This window comes from Dreissena polymorpha, chromosome 3 (assembly GCF_020536995.1).
Source record: "Dreissena polymorpha isolate Duluth1 chromosome 3, UMN_Dpol_1.0, whole genome shotgun sequence".
NCBI classification, from domain to species: domain Eukaryota; kingdom Metazoa; phylum Mollusca; class Bivalvia; order Myida; family Dreissenidae; genus Dreissena; species Dreissena polymorpha.
The window spans coordinates 10,684,708-10,690,707 of NC_068357.1; the positions used below are offsets into that span (position 1 = coordinate 10,684,708).

Below are 6,000 nucleotides of genomic sequence, written 5' to 3' on the forward strand. Positions count from 1 at the left end.
TCATTGGGACAAATCTCCTGACCAAGTTTCTTGAAGATCGAAAAATAAATGTGGCCTCTAGAGTGTCAACAAGGCCAATGTTGACGCTCTACAACGCACTACGGACGACGGACGACGGATAAAAGGCGATCACATTGTGCTCAGGTGAGCTAAAATGGCGAAAACTGGTAAGTCGTGGCAAAATGAAATAACGAAAGTATTTGTAGCGGCGAGATTAATGCTAGTTTGTCTGAACTGAATTTCATATTCGCTCAAGAAAAACAGACACAGTGAAAAGATAAACGTAGGAGAGGCGTGAAAGATGCAATTGAATACTGTAAATAACATGAACATGAAATTAGAGTAAAATAAAACAAATATGGGAGATTGAGGAAAATATGTAAAACATATAAGGCGTTATATCAAAATACATTGTATTACAGATAGGCTTGACATTAACACTAGAGATATACCAGAATGTTAAGTGTTTGCATAAAGATTTACATATGGACACCGAGGGAAAAATAGAACTGATGCATAGATAAGGGCGAGTCTGACCACAAGCATACAGAGATTGTATTGGCCGAAAAAAACGCTTATTGATCAATTCAACGACTGCCTTGATGAAGACATGATCATAAAAATGTTGCATGTCCTTAAAAACACTAGATTTGGCATCGACATGAAATAACCAAACACAATCTTATATGCAGGATTGACGATGTAAAAGTCTGCAGAGGCTATTGTTGCAAGGTGAACAAGAAGAATTGTGAAGACACTGCGTTACCCGGCCTCATTGCTTATCGATTGAAAGTGTGTGAAAGATATGTTTCCATACCTGTTTAAGGCACAACTAGATTAAATGCAACATACGCATAGAAACCAATCAATGCTGATGATGTATCTATCATAAATTGCAGAATATATTTTGTTGAAACAGTCATAGACAACGTCTAAAACAGTGTATTTACTGATGGCCATCACAAACTAGACACGCTCACTAAGGAGTGAACAAACCTAACACTGTGTCAGGTATATGTAATAAAACAACATGACCTGAGAGTGTGTTGCAATTTACATGCTGCTTTAAGAATTCACGGAACATTAATAGAGTGAAATTCGATAAGAAAATTACAACGTACGATTACACTAAAGTATCTACCATTACACGAGGAACAACTTACAAAGATGATAAATGATTTTATTTGCAAACAATTAGTAAATCGCGATACAATATTATGGGACGAACTAAACTTTCTGTGGGATCACATCAAACAGACTCAAGTGCTCGTAAGGGGCAGAAAAAACGAGACAGACGAAACAAACCGAAGCAAATCACCGACACATCAAAAACCGACCACAAAGAGTAACTAGAAAAGCGGTGAGATCAAAAATGAGATAAAGGTGTGTTTACTAAAGATGCAGGGATGTGATGGTTATCAATATTATGCACGGAAAACCATTGAAATGCAATAATTATTTAAAGGGATCTTTTCACGATTTGGTTAATTGACAAAATTGAAAAAAAAGTTTCACATTTGCAAATTTTCGTTTTATTTATGATATTTGCAAGGAAACAGTAATGCTGAACATTTACAATGCTCTAAAATATCCGAAATATCCATGTTTTCACGATTTAAAGATCATTATATTATAAAGCATTTACGATTGAATAATTTGGAGAGTTCTGTTGTTATCTGTAAGGATGGCTGAGTGGTGTTATTTTAAGACTTAGACTACAAGAATCAGTTTTTCTAGGTCAGTTGAGGATAACTTTAAAAAAATATTATTCTTGTTTTATAGTTAAGCTTGTTAGCTCCGATGTTTACATCTTCAATTTCAAGCGTTTTTCAGGGGAAACGTCAATATATGTCAAAACCTGTGAACAAGTCTATTTAAACTGTACGATGTTTTGCTTTTCACCGTGACATCGTCTAATGGTGAGTCTACGTATTACGTTGAAAATTATAACTGCATATATTTTGTTCTGAAATTTTATATTTAACAATTCAACCAGAGATACTAGTAATTTGTGTACACAATATAATTAAAATGTAAGTTCAATTAGTTAAAGAACACACGATTGCATGCAATGATTTAACTATGGATGGCAGATAGTTTTGCTGATGTATTTTTGTGCTTAGTGTACACACACCATAAGGCAATTAAAGACATAACGTTGTGAATAACAGTGAGTTTGAATTAATAATATATGATATTGTTTATTGAAATAATGTATGAGAATTTTTGTTATGTGGTGATATTAAATCAAGATAGGTGATAAAATAGATTTTGATTGTGAGACAATCTACATGATGTTTTTATATAATATTATGTGTTACCAACTGATTAGGTTTATGAGAAAGCTTAACAAGATAAAATCTAAATGTTGTTATTAAACAACTGTTAACAAATATGTATTTGTAAAAATCAAAGATAAGAAGATTCCAGACTTTTTATTTACTCATGTAGTTTTAAAAAAACTGTTTTAAATCAATAAATGACCCAATTCTAAAGTTTACGTCTAATTAATGTATTTTATGAAATATGTGTAAATGGGGCACAACATTATCTTTAATGAGTGAAATACATCATTTACTGATCAGGAAATTTGTAATGCATATAAACAATCACACACTGGTAAACTTGCTGTTCCTTTTTATCTACTAATGGTGTTTCGTTTTTAAAGTTGAAATTTTTAGCCATACAGTCTTACAAGTTGTCTGTACTTTGTTGAATAAACTGTTCGAGTGAGGACAATTTCAAGAAATTTGGTGATAGGATTTTTTGCTGCTCTCCAAATTTTCTTTTTCATTTATGGTATACAATCAACAATACAACAAATAAATTGATTGAAAAGGGCTGGCGTAACAGCGCCAACCGTCATTGGTTGTTTTCAAAATGCGAAACCAATTACTGAAATGAAATGCATTATAAAGGGACCAATTGTACCATAAAGTTGGACAAGCAACGAAACAATCCAACCAAGAGATGCTATTGTCCAAGAACAATTAGAAACTAATATTCTAGCTAAGGCAGAAAATGTTAGCAAATTAAATCAGGTTAAGTAGATGTAACACACAAAACAATTTTACAAAATGCACATAGACCTGAGTAGATGTAAGTAATATAATGCGAAATTAAACAGGATACCTAAATATCATGGCACATAACATGCTGACAATAAATGTTTACTAGAAACTTTATTCGAGTGAGAATAAATTGCCATTAAAAGAGGCAACATCTGTAGGATGCTACTGGAATAAACTAAATTGCGTACCCACGCTGTAAATGTAGGTCAACCCAGCTATACAGGTTGGTCATAAGACCCAAATGGCGCCATAAATAAAAACTGCATATTTAACATTAACTGTTTAGATTTAAAGTTAATCATCATGTCTATATCGATTTATAAAGTAAAAAGATACGATTCCGACTATATGACATATGAACTTAACAAGCGACGCTACGAAACTTTCGAAAGTAGGTCAAAACAGAAAAACATCAAAGTATTTAGATAAACATAACCAATAAAGAGCTGTTTAATGACAAACATTTTTGATAAATCAAAATAGGCAATCATATGTTATACTCGGAACCTGAGAGTCCACATTAATCGAAAGTATACGATTACAATTGGGCTTAAGAATTTATGGTGTACGTCCTGCCTAATCCTGTTGACGTATGATTAAACTTCTGGTATAAAGGTGTAAGCTACAATGCAGTAAATCGATTCGTTATCAAAGGTTGCACACCAGCCACGATGGTAACAACGTAAAAGTAGCATCAAATGTAAATCATTCAATAACACATTATGAAATAATAATTTTATTATTTCCTGCGTAGCCAGAATTATAAGAATGATATAAATGTCTGTAGTGGGATATCATTATTTATCCCATTTAGAATAGTATTAACTAAAGTAATTAATAAAAAGTTCCACGAATTGAATGAAAAGTATAATTTGTGTATAGAGTCAGACGCAGAAATTAGGATAAGTATACGAACTATATATAATATAGTTGAATTGCAGGGTATCATTAATAATATTTTAATGAAAAAAGAGATCGTTTCATGAATTTATTAACTTTATTAAAGAGTTCGATTATTTGGAACAAATTGTTAAAGTTTGGCGTTCGATGATATATAGAGGATATTTGTTGGATTCGATGGAATATCGATTTTATTTCACGAGTGATCATATATAATAATATTTTGCGCCACAAGTGAAAATATGTATTTTTTATGATCACGAGTGAATTAAAATCGATATTCCATCGAATTCAACAAATTTTCTTTTTATTTTATGCTTTTTTCATGGTTAATGTACATTCTAAAAGAGTGTAACTGTATAATTCCGCTGGATTTATGACGTCATTTCGTTGAAAAAATGACGTCATTTCACAGTAAAACAGTGAAAAATATTGATATTTTTCATTGTTATTTTTTTTCTGCGTAGCCAGAATTATAAGAATGATATAAATGTCTGTAGTGGGATATCATTATTTATCCCATTTAGAATATTGTTAACTAAAGTAATTAATAAAAAGTTGCACGAATTGGATGAAAAGTATAATTTGTGTATAGAGTCAGACGCAGGAATTAGGATAAGTATACGAACTGTAGATAATATAGTTGAATTGCAGGGTATCATTAATAATATTTTAATGAAAAAAGAGATCGTTATATGAATTTATTAACTTTATTAAAGAGTTCGATTATTTGGAACAAATTGTTAAAGTTTGGCGTTCGATGATATATAGAGGATATTTGTTGGATTCGATGGAATATCGATTTTATTTCACGATTGATCATATATAATAATATTTTGCGCCACGAGTGAAAATATGTATTTTTTATGATCACGAGTGAATTAAAATCGATAGTCCATCGAATTCAACAAAATTTCTTTTTATTTTATGCTTTTTCATGGTTAATGTACATTCTAAAAGAGTTTAACTGTATTGTTCCGCTGGATGTATGACGTCATTTCGTCGAAAAATGACGTCATTTCACAGTAAAACAGTGAAAAATATCGATATTTTCACTGTTATTTTTCACTGTTTAAGACAGTGAAATACCACTTTTATTTCACTGATATTATTCTATAAACCACCGGAAAGCATAAAATAAACTTGTATTATTATGATTAGGTCAATGTATGCAAATGCTGACTCTCAATCTAGATTCATCTCATCATCTCATCTTTGCCCGTGGTCGCATCTGGGCCTCTAGCCAGCTTCCTCCAGGCGTCTCGTTTCTGTGCGAGTCTCTCCAGCTGCCCCCATGTTTTGCCCATCTGAAAGCATCTGCATCCATGTCACGGTGCTAGATGTTTCAAGGCTGCCCTCTCTTCCTTTTCCCTGGTAGGTTCCATGCGAGACATTGTCTTGTCGTATTGAATGCAGGAAGAAAACCACATCATGCGAGTTAGACATATTACCCACTGATATTTCATATTTACGCTCTTCTTCCTTTTACCACTTACCTGGTTACCGCAATTGTTCGTCAACTTCTCAAAAAGTCTGGCTTAGATCTCGATCTTTCAAATTATAGACCTGTGAGTAATCTGGCCTTTCTCTCAAAACTGATTGAAAAAGAAGTGCTACTTCGTTCAAATGTACACGTTGAAGCACACAAGCTACTACCGAAGAACCAGTCCGCCTACCGTCGGCATCATTCTTGCGAATCTGCCTTACTGAGGCTCGTTAATGACATATTGGCAGGCATGGAAAACCAGGAAGAAACAGCCATGATCGCCGTTGACCTCAATGCAGCCTTTGATACCGTGGATCACATCATGTTTGTTGACGTGCTTCAGGCCCATTATGGTCTTCAAGACACCGCACTATTTGAGGAGTCGCTGTTGCACTGTTCATGTGAATGACGGACGGTCAACGGCGCGCCCCCTGCAGTGCAGTGTACCACAAGGAAGTTGCTTAGGGCCATAGTTATACCTTGCCTATGCTGGAATTCTATTTAATGTCATCCTAGCAAATGTCTCAGTATATTGGTTTGCTG

The 6,000-nt window shown here is 33.5% G+C and overlaps 1 long non-coding RNA gene across 1 annotated transcript in view; it reads right to left on the minus strand.

Annotated features, from left to right (window-relative positions):
* Positions 1–3,693, minus strand: part of LOC127873526 (uncharacterized) — a 28,119-nt gene extending 24,426 nt beyond the window's left edge. Inside the window, exon 1 of the long non-coding RNA XR_008046218.1 lies at positions 3,579–3,693. This is a non-coding gene — a long non-coding RNA (uncharacterized LOC127873526). The remainder of the gene's footprint in view (positions 1–3,578) is intronic.
* Between the last annotated feature and the right edge of the window lie 2,307 nt (positions 3,694–6,000).